At 36.5% G+C, this 16,291-nt stretch overlaps 1 protein-coding gene across 4 annotated transcripts in view; it reads right to left on the reverse strand.

Moving 5' to 3' along the window:
- LRRK2 (leucine rich repeat kinase 2) overlaps positions 1 to 16,291 on the reverse strand; it is a 146,270-nt gene that overhangs the window by 27,047 nt on the left and 102,932 nt on the right. The window lies entirely within an intron of this gene.

Here is a 16,291-nt window from a genome sequence, read left to right on the forward strand (position 1 = left end):
TGAATAGACAGTGAGTGCTCCCACAAATGAGGCTGTGGACTTGGGAGGCAACTGTGAACTTTGAGGGCAAGTACATGCAGGGTAAGGTCAGATCAGAGTCCGAGTTGGCCCCACAGTGCCCACAGCAGGTCCTAGAAGAATCAGAGGACCTTCTGGGTAGGTAGGGATTGGCTCTGGATCACTGTGGGGGCAAGAACACTGACAGCCAAAGTCACAAGAAAATATTACTACTTTTTCTTTTTGTATGTTTGGTTCTTTATGTTTCATTATCTTGTTCTTTATTATTCTTTTAATTTTCATTTTTAATATACTTTTTCTTTTCCTTTTTATGCTTTTATTTTTAATATATTTTTATTTTATTATTTCTTTTTCCTATTTCTACTGTAATTTTTTGTTATATTGTTTTTCCTTGTGTTTTTTTTTTACTTTGTTTTGCTTTGTTTTCATTTTATTTTAAAGTATATTCTATATTTTTCCATTTTTACTTTACTACTTTGTTGATTTGTAATTTTTCCTTTTGTTTTCATCCTTCTGTCTTTACATTTATTTTTGGGGATTTTTTTTTGTGTCTGTTTTATACTTTCATTGCCTTTTATTAGTTTCCTTTCTGCATTTGATTTTTTTCTGGTTTTATGTATTTGTTAGTTTAGTTTTTAGTTTTAGTGTTTGCTTTTGTTTTTGGGTTTGTTTATTGGTTTGGCTGCTTCTTCTGCTTTGTTTTCACTTTTTTTTTTCCTTTTCTTTTTGTGAATGCATATGTGTTGTTTCTTTGTGTGATTGTGACGGTTCAGCTTTGCTTTTAGCATCTGTCTTGAGGTTTTGTCCCTTCGGTTTTTTTGTTTTGTTTTGTTTTGTTTCTCTTCCTCCATTTCTTCCACGTGGTGGGGCTTTCAGAGTCTTGGTGTTCCAGCCAGGGGATGGGCCTGAGTCTCCAAAGTGGGAGAGCCAAGGCCAGAATGTTGGACCACCAGAGAACTCCCAGCCACATGGAATAATTATCAGCAAGAGCTCTCCCAGGAGTCTCTGTCCCAACACTAAGACCCACCTCCACCCAAGGACCAGCAAACACCAGTGCTGGACCCCTCATGACAAACAACTAGCAAGACAGGAACACAACACCATCCATTAGCAGACAGGTTGACTAAAGTCATACTAAGCTCATAGACACCTCAAAACACATCACCAGACGTGGTCCTGTCCATCAGAGGGACAAGATCCAGCCCCACCCGCCAGAACAAAGATACCAGTTGCCCCCACCAGGAAACATGCACAAGCCACTGGACCAAACTCACCCACCAGGGACAAATAACAGAAGAGGAACTACAATCCTGCAGCCTGCAGACAGCAGAACCCCAAATACAGTAAGTTAAACAAAATGAGAAGACAGAAAAATATGCAGCAGATGAAGGAGCAAGGTAAAAACCCGCAACCAATCAAATGAAGAGGAGATAGGCAGTCTATCCAAAAAAGAATTCAGAGTAATGAAAGTAAAGATGATCCAAAATCTCAGAAATAGAACAGAGAAAATATAAGAAACGTTTAATAAGGACCTAGAAGAACTAAAGAGCAAACAAACAGTAATGAAAAACACAATTGTAATTAAAAACACTCTAGAAGGAATCAATAGAAGAATACTTGAGGCAGAAAAATGGAGAAGTGAGCTGGAAGACAAAATGATGGAAATAACTGCTGTGAAGCAGAATAAAGAAAACAGAATGAAAAGAATAGGACAGTCTCGTAGACCTGTGGGACATTAAATGGAACAGCATACAAACTATAGGGGTCCAAGAAGAAGAAGAAAAAAAGAAAGGGTCTCAGAAAATATTTGAGGAGATTATAGTCAGACTTCCCTAACATGGGAAAGGAAATAGTAAATCAAGTCCAGGAAGCACAGAGAGTCCCATACAGGATAAACCCAAGGAAAAACACACCGAGACACATATTAATCAAACTGCCAAAAATCAAATACAAGAAAAAATATTAAAATCAGCAGGGGAAAAGCAACAAATAACACACAAGGGAATCCCATAAGGTTAACAGCTGATTTTTCAGCAGAAACTCTGCAGACCAGAAGGGAGTGGCAGGATATATTTAAAATGATGAAAGGGAAAAAACTACAACCAAGATTACTCTACCAAGCAAGGATCTCATTCAGATTCAACAGAGAAATCATAAGCTTTACAGACAAGCAAAAGCTAAGAGAATTCAGTGCCACCAAGCCAGCTCCACAACAAATGCTAAAGGAACTTCTTTAAAGAGGAAAAACAAGAGAAGAAAAGGACCTACAAAAACAAACTCAAAACAATTAAGAAACTGGTAATAGGAACACATATCGATAATTACCTTAAATGTGAATGAATTAATTACTCCAACCAAAAGACACAGATTGGCTGAATGGATACAAAAACAATATCTGTACATATGCTGTCTACAAGAGATCCACTTCAGACCTACGGACACATACAGACTGAAAGTGAGGGGATGGAAAATAGAAAGTCAAAAGAAAGCTGGAGTAGCAATATTCATATCAGACAAAATAGACCTTAACATAAAGACCATTACAAAGGAAGGAAACTACATAATGATGAAAGGATCGATCCAAGAAGAAGATATAACAACTATAAATATTTATTCACCCAACATGGGAGCACCTCAATACAGAAGAGAGATGCTAACAGCCATAAAAAGGGAAATTAATAGTAACACAATAATAGTAGGGACTTTAAATCTCCCTCACACTAATGGACAGACCATCCCAACAGAAAATAAATAAAGAAACACAAGTTTTAAATAACACATTAGACCAAATGGATTTAATCTATATTAATAGGACATTCCATCCAAAAACAACAGGATAAACCTTCTTCTCAAGTGCACACAGAACATTCTCCAGGATAGACGGCATCCTGACTCACAAATTAAGCCTTGGTAAATTGAAGAAAATTGAAATCATATCAACTATCTTTTCTGACCACAATGCTACGAGACTAGATATCTACTACAGGAGAAAAACTGTAAAAAGTACGAACACCAGAAGGTAAATGACACACTACCAAATTACCAAAATATCATTGAAGAGATCAAAGAAGAAATCACAAAATACCTAAAGAGAAATGACAATGAAAACATGATGATCCAAAACCTACGGGATGCAGCAAAAGCAGTTCTAAGAGGGAAGTTTATAGCACTACAATCCTATCTCAAGAAGCAAGAAAAACTTCAAGTAAGCAACTTAACCTTATACCTAAAACAATTAGAGAGAAAAGAATAAAAAAAAAAAAAAAAAAAAAAACCCAAAGTCAGCAGAAGGAAAGAAATCATAAAGATCAGAGCAGAAATAAATGAAAAAGAAAGGAAGGAAACAATAGCAAAGGTCAATAAAACTAAAAGCTGGTTCTTAGAGAAGATAAACAAAATCGATAAACCATTCACCCAGACTCACCACCAAAAAAGGAAGAAGACTCAAATCAACAGAATTAGAAATGAAAAAGGAGAAGTAACAACGGACACCTCAGAAATACAAAACATCATGAGAGACTACTACAAGCAACTATATGCCAATCAATTGGATAACCTGGAAGAAATGGATACATTCTTAGAAAAATACAATCTTCCAAGACTGAACCAGGAAGAAATAGAAACTATGAACAGACTAATCACAAGTACGGAAATTGAGGCAGTGATTAAAAATCTCCCACTACACAAAAGCCCAGGACCAGATGGATTCACGGGCGAATTCTATCAAACATTTCGAGAAGAGCTAACACTTATCCTTCTCAAACTCTTCCAAAATATTGTAGAAGGCGGAGCACTCCCAAACTCATTCTACGAGGCCACCATCACCCTGATACCAAAACCAGGCAAAGATGTCACAAAAAAAGAAAATTACTGACCAATATCACTGATGAATATAGATGCAAAACTCCTCAACAAAATACTAGCTAACAGACTGCAACAGCACATTAAAAAAATCATACACCACGATCAAGTGGGGTTTATCCCTGGGATGCAAGGATTCTTCAATATACGCAAATCAATCAACGTGATACATCATATCAACAAACTGAAGGATAAAAACCATATGATCATTTCAATAGATGCAGAAAAAGCTTTTGACAAAGTTCAACATCCATTTATGATAAAAGCTCTCCAGAAAATGGGCATAGAAGGAAATTACCTCAACATAATAAAAGCCATATATGAGAAACCAAAAGCCAACATCGTTCTCAATGGGGAAAAACTGAAAGAATTCCCTCTAAGAACAGGAACAAGACAAGGGTGTCCACTCTCACCATTATTATTCAACATAGTTTTGGAAATTTTAGCCACAGCAATCAGAGAAGAAAAAGAAATCAAAGGAATCCAAATTGGAAAAGAAGAAGTAAAATTGTCACTCTTTGCAGATGACATGATATTATATATAGAAAACCCTAAAGACTCTACCAGAAAACTGCTAGCACTAATTGATGAGTTTAGTCAAGTAGCAGGATACAAAATTAATGCACAGAAATCTCTTGCATTCCTATACACTAACAACGGAGGAGCAGAAAGAGAAATTAAGGAAACTCTCCCATTCAGTATTGCAACAAAAAGAATAAAATACCTAGGAATAAACCTGCCTAAAGAGGCAAAAGATCCGTATGCAGAAAACTTTAAGACATTGATGAAAGAAATCAAAGACGACACAAACAGATGGAGGGACATACCATGTTCTTGGATTGGAAGAATCAACATCGTGAAAATGACTGTACTACCCAAAGCAATTTACAGATTCAATGCAATCCCGATCAAATTACCAATGGCATTTTTCACAGAACTAGAGCAAGAAATCTTACGACTTGTATGGAAATGCAAAAGACCCCGAATAGCCAAAGCAATCTTGAGAAGGAAAAATGGAGCTGGAGGAATCTAGGCTTCCTGACTTCAAACTATACTACAAGGCCATAGTGATCAAGACAATATGGTACTGGCACAAAAATAGAAAGGAAGACCAATGGAATAGAATAGAGAACTCAGAAGTAAGCCCAAACACATATGGGCACCTTATCTTTGACAAAGGAGGCACGAGTATACAATGGAAAAAAGACAGCCTCTTCAATAAGTGGTGCTGGGAAAATTGGACAGCTACATGTAAAAGAATGAAATGAGAACACTTCCTAACACCATACACAAAAATAAACTCCAAATGGATTAAAGACCTACATGGAAGGCCAGACAGTATAAAACTCCTAGAGGAAAACATAGGCAGAACACTCTATGACATCCATCAAAGCAAGATCCTTTTGGACCCACCTCCTAGAATCATGGAAATAAAATCAAGAATAAACAAATGGGACCTCATGAAACTTAAAAGCTTCTGCACAGCGAAAGAAACCATAAAGAAGACTAGAAGGCAACCCTCAGAATGGGAAAAAATAACTGCCTATGAAACAACGGACAAAGGATTAACCTCCAAAATATACAAGCAGCTCATGAAGCTTAATACCAAAAAAGCAAATAACCCAATCCACAAATGGGTGGAAGACCTAAATAGACATTTCTCCAAAGAAGACATACAGATGGCCAATAAACACATGAAAAGATGCTCAACATCACTAATCATCAGAGACATGCAAGTCAAAGCCACAATGAGGTATCACCTCACATCTATCAGAATGGCCATCGTCACAAAATCTGGAAACAACAAATGTTGGAGAGGGTGTGGAGAAAAGGGAAGTCTCCTGCACTGTTGGTGGGAATGTAAGTTGGTACAGCCACTATGGAAAACAATTTGGAGGTTCCTTAAAAAACTACAAATAGAACTACCATATGATCCAGTAATCCCACTCCTGGGCATATACCCAAAGAAAACCATAATCCCAAAAGAAACATGTACCATAATGTTTATTGCAGCACTATTTACAATAGCCAGGACATGGAAGCAACCTAAATGCCCATCAACAAATGAATGGATAAAAAAGATGTGGCATATATATACAATGGAATATTACTCAGCTATCAAAAGGGATGAGATGGAGCTATATGTAATGAGGTGGATAGACCTACAGTCTGTCATACAGAGTGAAGTAAGTCAGAAAGAGAAAGACAAATATTGTATGCTAACTCACATATACGTAATCTAAAAATGGTACTGATGAACACAGTGACAAGACAAGAACAAGGATGCAGATGCAGACAATGGACTGGAGAACTCGAGGTTTGAGGGGGGCGGGGGGTGAAGGGGAAGCTGAGACGAAGTGAGAGAGTAGCACAGACATATGTATACTACCAACTGTAAAATAGATAGCCAGTGGGAAGTTGTTGTATTACAAAGGGAGTTCAATTCGAGGATGGAAGATGCCTTAGAGGACTGGGACGGGGAGGGTGGGGGGGGGAGTCGAGGGAGGGAGGGAATATGTGTATAAAAACAGATGATTGAACTTGGTGTACCCCCAAAAAAATAATAAATTTAAAAAAACAAATAAACAAATAAAATAAAACAAAAACAAACTCATAGTTGCAGAGAATGTATTAGTGTTTACCAGATGTTGAATTGAAATATAATGCTGTATACCCAAAACTTATGTAAGTTAAAAAACAAAAAGGGTATTTAAAAATACTAACCTATCCACAGATAGCTAGTTCATTAGCAATGTTTATGCTTACCTGTATAGAATTTAAAAGGGATTTTGGAGGCTAATTTTTTAAATTGAAGTATAGTTATTGTACAATATTCTGTTAGTTTCAGGCATACTAACAATTTGACATTTGCATACATTATGAAATGATCACCACTATAAATCCAGTAACCATCCATCCCCATACAAAGTTATTACAATATTAGTGATCATACTCCTTATGCTATATATTACATTCCCATGATTTATTATATAACTCAAGATGTGTACCTATTAATCCCTTTCACCTTTGTTGCCCAACTCCTCATCCCCTTCCCTTCTGGCAACCATCTATTTGTTCTCTGTTATCTAGGAGTGTGCTTTTGTTTTGTTTTGGGTATTTGTTTTGTTTTTTAGTTTCCATACATAAGTGAGATCATGCAGTATTTGTCTTCCTGTCTGTCTTATTTCACTTAGTATAATACCCTCTAAACCCACCCATGTTGTTGCAAATGGCAAAATTTTTTATTGTTGAATAATATTCCATTGTGTATATGTGTGCATGCGTGCGTGTGTGCATGTATATATATGTATATATATGTATACACATAACATCTTCTTTATCCATTTATCTACCAGTGGACATTTAGGTTGCTTCCACGTCATGACTATTGTAAATAATGCTGCAGTGAACACTGAAGTGCATATATCTTTTCGAATTAGTGTTTTTGTTTTCTTTACGTAAATGCCCAGAAGTGAAATTGCAGGATCATACAGAATTTCTATTTTCAATTTTTTGAGGAACCTCCATATAGATTTTGGAGGCTAAATTAAATAGTTATTTATTATTCACTCAACACAGTTATTGAGTATCTATTACATCAAGGTACTATTCAAAGACTATTCAGTATTTTCCCCCTTTACTGTTAGAAACATTAGGATTTAGAATTGCAAGATCTTAGACCAGGAAGAGACTTGAGGGGTCACTTAGTCTAAATTCTCATCTATGGCACATATCTTTTTACATTACTTTCTATCCTTCTAGCCATCAATCCACAGATCTTACAGCACAAAAGATTAGAATTTTCTTCTTCAAAATTAGTCAGGGGACACTAAGAAAGATAATTGTGAGGACATGGAAAGGAATATTTACTTCAGTGTGGAAATGGTTTCAACCTTCTTATCGTCTCCCTTTAAAAGTAAGTATCTTCACTGACACAAACCCCAGCAGGAGAACATAATTCCTATTTATGTAACCATGAGTTATCTCAATTATAAAACAATGCACTTTTAAATACTATTCAAATTTATCCAATGAATTTCTAATGATTTTATTTCTTGATTGTGCTAACAATTTCTTCTAAAGTTATCTATGGAGAACAGATGCCTTTAGGAAAAATCTCCCTCAAATAATAAACATTGAATAATGATAGGACTGTAATCCATCAGTATGTCTGGATCAAACATATTGTAATAGGTAGCAATAAAATGACATTTAACCCACAAAGCATATACAATAACATGAAATATACTGTCCACAATTTATACCTTTAAGTCAAAAATGCATAAAACATTGCTATAATTTGTTTCTCTGAAAACGGTATATCTACTTGAAAATCATGAATTTCAAAAACATTGAGTAAACAACACTTTAAATCCGATTGTCCTATAAGATTACATAATTAAAACATTCCTTACTCTACCAAAACAGAACATAGCACTGAAACTGAAAGGAGGACTTAGACCCAAATATGTAGGAGAGATATGATTAAGGTGACATTCAAAGCAGTAGGGAAAAGACATATTTTCAATAAGTGATAATAGCATAAGTTGTTTGACAAAGAAAACAGGAGTAGCTACATTATTCAATACAACTAATAAACTTCTGATGAACCAAAAGTTTTACCATCAAATGTAAATCTATTAAAGTACTAAACAACTATTCACAATTAAACTGGTAATACCAGGATGCAAAAGGCCTCCCTACTCGTTCTCTGTACCAGAGATGGGTGGTGGATGCCAACAGGCTAAGAGCTGGGGGAGATACACTGCCTTTAGAGAATTTAAAATAAGTAACTGCCTGCATGGGGGAATATCACTCCTACCAACCCTGCCTTTGATATCACTGAACACGTCAGGAAAATTAAATTCCAAAAGGAAAAGGAACAGAAGATTTGTTTACCTAAAAGAATCAAACTCAGCAACAGCAAAATGCCTTAAACTAGATTAAAAGACAAACCCTAAACTGAAAAACATTAGCAATACATGAGAGACAAAGAGTCAACATTAACTGAAATCAGCTTTACAAATGAGTAAGAAAAGTAGATAAATGAGTAAAGACATAAAAACATAAAAAACAAGAAAGGAAAAATATATGTCCTGTTTATAAATAAATATTTGAAAAATAAAAACATTAAATTATCACCTTTTAATTATGAACTTCATGAAGATTAAAAACTATAACAAACCCAGAATGGGAAATAGGTGCTTTAACTCAAGTATTGAGGGAATTTTAATTGATAAACCTTTCTAGAAGGCAATTAGTATTTCAAAATTCAAAATATGCCTACCCAGCAATATGATTCTTAGAAATTTACTGTTTAAAAATTAGTTTCATAAGTGCAAAATTTTTAATTTACAAGTCTGTTAATTAAAGCCTTTCAATATATCAAATGTTAGAAAAAATTAAATACAGATGTGGTTAAGTAAATTACTGAAACATTATGTAACTGTTAAAACTGATATTTGACACAGAAACATGTCCCTGAAATATTAAGTGGAAAAAGAAAACAAAGAAGCAGAATTTACAATACAATATGTATATAAAACAGTTGAGTGCATCTAAATCTAGATATACCTCTGTTACCAAAGTGTTATTATTTCTACTAACTTATTAGAAACACATCCTTTGACCTGCTCAACAGCATTTGCTGCTTTCACCTCATGACTTTATGTTTTGTGAGTCAAATCTTAATTTAAAACGACTTGCCTGAACTACTCATCATGCAGTCTTTCACCTCAAAAGACCAAAATGAGGACTTCCTTGGAAGAGCAACTGCACTTTCTTCAAAAATTTTTGCTTTATATTTAACCATACTGGTGACCATAGTAGTAACAGGAAGAATAATGCTTCAAGCTATTCAATGTATTCATCACTGAATTTAATTTGGTATGAATATGAACAGTTAAAAATATTTTAATATTTTAATGCTTTTAATTTGGGATGAAATGAACACTTGTCTTTGGAAGGCTAGAAACAGAAACACCTCCTGCCTGTTTACAAAAGGATAATGTTGTCACCTGATCTAATGCTGTGATGATCTATGGTGGGTATGGACTGTGCTGCTCTACTACATGGACACCCTGTTTAGCATCGATGGCCCTCAAAGACTAGAAAAGTTAAGTACTAACTAAAATCCTAAATTTACGTTGTTGTATTACGCTGCTCAAATAAGTCATTTATTTAAACATATGTCATTTCTACTTCTAGGTAAGATGGAATAACAGGGACTAGACTTACCACCCTGCATAAAACCATGAAATAACTAGACAACATGGATGAAACTTTGATCACCAGGAACACAACACGGTGATCCCTGAGAGACAGCAAACAAACAAGGTGAGTCCTTCAGAGGACAGGGAAAGGGAAGACAAAAAGAGCCGGGGAGCCCCTGCGTTAAGAAGACAGAGCAGACTCCGAGAAAGCAAAGACAGCTAAGGAATGTGCCAGGCATTGTGCTGAACACTTTATATGGATTTCTCATTTAATTTTCACAACAATCCCCTACAACAGATAGTATTATTGGGTACTACTGTTTAACGAAGGAAAGGAATTAGGGTAATTTCTCCAGCCCGAAACTAAGACACTCTGACTTCACAGCCTGAGTTTAACAGAACCTGGACAGCCAACAGTTATTAAATCCTATATATCTATGTCCAGAATGTGCACCACTGAGAAAGATTAATTTAAAATAATTGACATTTTCTTTTTTTATTTGAACATAGGTCTAAACCCTATTCATATTTACTCACTGTAATAACTTTTCATTTATATCACAGGCTCATACTCTCAAAATCTAGAGTAAATGCTAACCATCTTGTTAAAAGTTTTTCTAAAAATAACATTTTCCCCAGTGTGAGACAGTACCGAAATTTGAGCTGCCCATCTTATAACTGATTCATATAGGCAATGACACTATTTATACAATGAAGAGATGGGAATTAACTGGAGATCATTTAAATAACCTCAGTGTCTGGGCTCCACCCAAACTTGTCAAATCAAAATCCTGGGCATGGGCTTCTGGGACCCATACATTTGAAAGTCCTCCAGGAGCTTCTAACATGTGGCCACATCCCCTGCTCCACACCTACTAAAGTACAATTGTAAAGGATGCAACCCCAGGGGATACATTCTTAAATCCTACATGTTATCTAATACACAGCCAGAGCTGAAAAACACAACCAAATAATCCTCCATCCGCCGTCTATCACTTAGACGATACAGAATTTCTTGCAGTTATCTAAATGAGACAAGTCGTTTTCTACCTTAGCACGTTTTGCCTGAAATGTCTCCTCTCGCTTTTTTATTTATTTATTTATTTATTTACTCAAACCTCAAACTTCTCCTTTAAGATGTAACTAACCCCAGAATCACCTCCTCTATGAAGAAAGTCCTAAAGACCTACAGCTCAGTTAACCACCTGCTCCTTTGCACTATCACTATACCTTGAACCAGATCGCCTATTGAAACTGACACAATGCTTTACAAGTATTGTTTACAGCCCTATTTCTCCTGGCAAAATGTGTGCTTCTGGAGGGTGAAATGCACATTCCCCAAGTTCACCACTAATGTAACTGTTAAAATACTTGGAGCAACTGCAATATGTCAGCCCTTCTCTATGTTACTTACAAGAATTATCTCACTTTACCCTTACAACAACTCTATGAGGTAGGCATTATTTTTCTTATCACAATTTAGAGAAATGAAAACGGAGCCCCAGAAAGTGCATCTTGATGAACGCCACACAGCTCTTAAGCAGTAACACCAGTCTGGTATTTGGTAAACATTCAATGAATTATTGCCAAATGTGTGAATAAATGAATAAGAATAAGAATATCTTTCCCTTAGAGAAGTACATGTTAAAATATTTGGGAAAATATGATTCATTTGTCTAAAAACTAGAAGTAATTTTTCAGCTAAGCCTACATTTTAACAAATGCAATGAATAAAGGAAAGATCCACAAATCAAAAACATGAGAAATTTATAAACTGGGTCTGATGATATATCACAAAGTACACAAAAAAATATACTTTCTTTTTTACTTTCAGAAAAGTCTGAGTAGAGTATGTTTCATAATTACCATCAGATGATAGGTATAACCAGAGAATAACATTTCTGTTTACCCAAAGACTGCTGTACTGAAAGCCAGCATCCATCTCAGTCAACAGTGCAACTGTCGTAAGACCCAGAATTCACTGTCACTACCAACAGGACATAATATAAACATGCCCATTTGACTGAGTTAAAGTTCAACCTCTCCAAGTTATTTGAAGTTGAAAGTCTCCATCCCATGTTTACCTTTCAAAATGTAAACAGACACAGTGCTATGGTCCTTGCCAATAAATGAACTACTTCTGCCTTTGCACTCCAGCTCTGATGGTACCTGGGCAGGGGCTGTGCTCTCAACGAAGCTTGGGTTTATAGCTTGTGTGACCCTATCGACATTGTTAATGGTCCCTAAGCTTTAGTTTCCTTATCTCTAGGCCAGGAATAGTAATAGGACTTATGTCAGAGGGTATAAAGATTAACTGAGATAATCAACCCATGCAAAGGGCTAAGCATGAGAAAGGCACTCTGTTTGTGCCACAAAAGGTTTACTCCCATCACCATCTTCCCTGAGACAGCAGTCATGAACCCACACTCACATGCACACACAGGGTGAATGCACCACAGTAAGAGTTAGCACAACAATTCACAGAAGTTTAACAAACACATGGTCTTTTGTTTCTCTAAAATTTCCAAGTTAAACCTTATATTTTGTTTCTCACAAGGTTTCCAAGTATAACGTTAACAGGAAGATCCATTAAAAAGGAAAAGACAAGGAGAGAACTAGGACCACATGAGAGGAACTGATTTTCTTCTCAAACATAATTGCTCTGGGGAAGGAAAAGTTTGGTGACGGTGGTAGCAGTGGGGACAACTACTGTCATGTAAAATTTTTAATTTGAGTTGAGGGCTGAGGTGATCAGGAGTGCTCTAACAAGAATAAATACAGCAATGATAAAGAGAAGTTCCAAGATACAGCAAGGAAATTGCTTACCGTGTATTACGCAGGCTCGGGGGAGAGGGGCAGAACAGAAAGGACCAGGCTCTGGGTTTTCCTGTCAAGATCCTTCTCCATATTTGTGTTACTGCACATTGATACAGTGGATTAAAAGGGATCCGGAACAAGTATCTGGCCTGGTATGAAAAAAATCAGTGGGATATGGAACTATAGACAGGTTTTGACCCAAACCCAGGAAGACATTTAAAATGAAGGGCCATGGGTTTGAACAGAGTTGCAATGAGCTGGCTGCTGGCTGACCCAGCCCACCGAGGAAACACATTCAACAAGGGTCAGAGAGACCCACTGCCAAGCAGGGGGTTGAGGCTTTAACAGCAGGGTACCCTTTCCATGGACAGAGTGACGGGGCTGGAGGGAGAAGGAATGAATCACAGGCCTCGGATGAGTGGCCTGGCCCACCTTCATGAGACATGACAGTGATGAGCAGGTCTTCCAAGAGAAGAACGCTGCCACTTGCCCACAGTTTTAGGTGGGTCTACGAGGCCCATGGAATCCCATCTTCTAAGATTAACCTTCTAAACCTGTACTTGACCACATTTGTGGTTTACGGCCCTGTCATTCTGCTTTGGTTATTTGGATTTTTAATAACTAAGATTGATTATGTAAACCTCCTTAAGGACATGTTACGCTGGCATGTGCCCCAGGAGAGCCACCACAGGCGCACCTTGGAGATACTGGGGGCCTGGGGCCAGATCACCTCAATAAAGCAAGTATTGCAATAAAGTGAGCCACACAAATCTTTCGGTTTCCCAGCGCATATAAAAGTTATGTTTACAATATCACAGTCTGTGAATGTGCAATAGCATTATGTCTAAAAATAATGTACATAACCTTTATTAAAAAAAATACTTCGTGGCTGAAAACTGCTAACCATCATCTAAGCCTTTAGCAAGTCACAACTTTTTTTGCACTAGTAACATCAAAGGTCACTGATCACAGATCCCCATAACAAACATAATGATAATGAAAAAGTTGGAAGTGTTGTGAGGGTTAACCAAAATGTGACACAGAGACCCAAAGTTAGCAAACGTTGTTGAAAAAATGGCTCTGACAGACTGGCTTGATGCAGGGTTGCCACAAACCTGCAATTTGTAAAAAACGCAAACATCTGTGATGCACGATAAAGCAAAGCAAATAAGGTATGCCTGTATAGGATTTAAAGCCAAATAACTCTGGATTCAATTGCCATTTAGACTGAGCTTTATCTTGGCCACTTACTGCATGACTTTGTGCAAGTTACACAATCTCACTGAGCCTCAGCTTCCTCATTTTACAGATGAGAAGATTAAAGCTAACTTTCAGCCCTGGCGTGAGGACAGGACACCATGTGTCGAATGTACCTGGCCCTGAGCCTGTGACACAGCAGGTGCTGTAGAGATGATAATTATTTTATTATTGAACAACCCAGAGACACTTGCAGCCAGAAAACATACTTTGAAGTGTTTATGAGAATGCACACTCTACTTCCAACAGATATTTATGAAAAATGAAAAGGGGATATGTATTTGGAGCAAAAATAAAACCAGGCATTGGAAGCTGGGGTCACGTGTTTATCTAAGGACATAAATGGGGGAAGCGGGAGAGGGTAGGGAACAATTTTGCCTCCTCAGATATCCTCTAAAGGATTTTCTTCTGTCTTAGGAATGTGTTTTAATTGAGCTGCAATCAACAAGATGATGTAAAGCCACCTGTAATTTTATTTATGAATCACTATGTAAGATTTACCTAAAGATAGAGCTGCCCCCCACAAACAGACGTCAACATTTCTATTCCCAAAGTGAAATCTGAAAGACAAGATGTCTGTACAGATCACTTGCCCTATGACTGTTTCTTACTAATCAGAAGCTGAGATTCTGATGAATCTGAGACTCAAAGAGGAATGAGAGCTGAGAACGGGAGGGAGGATTCCATGTGGAAAGTACATGTCTGAGTATAAGACCATGAAAACACAAGAACACAGGAAACAGAATTTTCACTGGGAGAAAGTCAGTTAACAGTTAAAGCAATAGGAGTATTACAACAGGCATGAAAAAAATGGTTGAGGATGACCCTTAAAAGCAAAATTAAAATCTAAGGTAAGAAAATGCCTGTGATTTTTGGAGACCATAAACATAATAGTACACAGAATGGGCATGTTTCATTTTACACAGTAACCATGACTCATACTGCTATACAAATAGAGACACTGCAGTATTTTTAAGTATTGACGTATTAACAACCTATAAATTATAAAGAAAGAAAGACAAAGTTCCGTGTTTAAAGGTTTAAACTCCTGTACCAATCAGAACTCTCTTATACTGTTGGTGGGTATATAAATTGGTATAACCACTACGGGGAACAGTATGGAGGTTCCTTAAAAAACTAAAAATAGAACTACCAAATGATCTAGCAATCCCACTCCTGGACATATATCCAGAGAAACCATAACCTGAAAAGATACATGTTCACTGTAGCACTGTTTACGATAGCCAGGACATGGAATCAACCTAAAAGTCCATTGACAGAGGACTGGATAAAGAAGATGTGGTACATATATATAATGGACTATTACTCAGCCATAAAAAAGAATGGAATATGCCATTTGCAGCAACACAGGTGGATCTAGAGATTATCATGCTAAGCGAAGTTAAGTCAGACCAAGTAAGACAAATATCATATGATATAACCCACGTGGAACCTAATTCTTTAAAAAATGATACAAATGAACTTATTTACAAAACAGAAACATACTTAGAGATATTGAAAACAAACTTATGGTTACCAAAAGGGAAAGTGGTGGGAGCGATAAATCAGGAGCTTGGAATGAACATACACACACTACTATCTATGAGATTGATAACCAACAAGAACCGACTGTATAGCAAAGGGAACGCTACTCAGTATTCTGTGATAACCTATAAAAGAAAAGAATCTAACAAAGAATAAATATATATATGTATAACAATCACTTTGTTGTACACCTGAAACTAACACAACGTTGTAAATCAACTATACTCTAATAAAATTAAAATTTAAAAAGGATTTTTAAATTTAAAAATTAAAAAAAAAAAAGAAGGTATGCTTATATCAAGAACAGTGCAACTGAGAACTCCAGTCCCAAAGTCCCTATCTGAAACTCTTGGAGCTAGAAGTATTTAGAAATTTATACTTTTTCATATTCAAGGAAGTTAATAAGCCAGCAGCCTGTACCCAAACATGTGGATGTTTCTGTATGAAACACACACATTCGCAGTGAGTACGTGAAATAAAGATCAAAATAAGCATCAATTCAGCCAAGTCAGGTTTTGCCACCAAACGAGCTATAAAGAAAAAAATCTTTGGATTTGCAAACTTATTTGGGTTTCAGAGTT

Source organism: Hippopotamus amphibius, chromosome 12, assembly GCF_030028045.1.
Source record: "Hippopotamus amphibius kiboko isolate mHipAmp2 chromosome 12, mHipAmp2.hap2, whole genome shotgun sequence".
In the NCBI taxonomy this organism is placed as follows: domain Eukaryota; kingdom Metazoa; phylum Chordata; class Mammalia; order Artiodactyla; family Hippopotamidae; genus Hippopotamus; species Hippopotamus amphibius.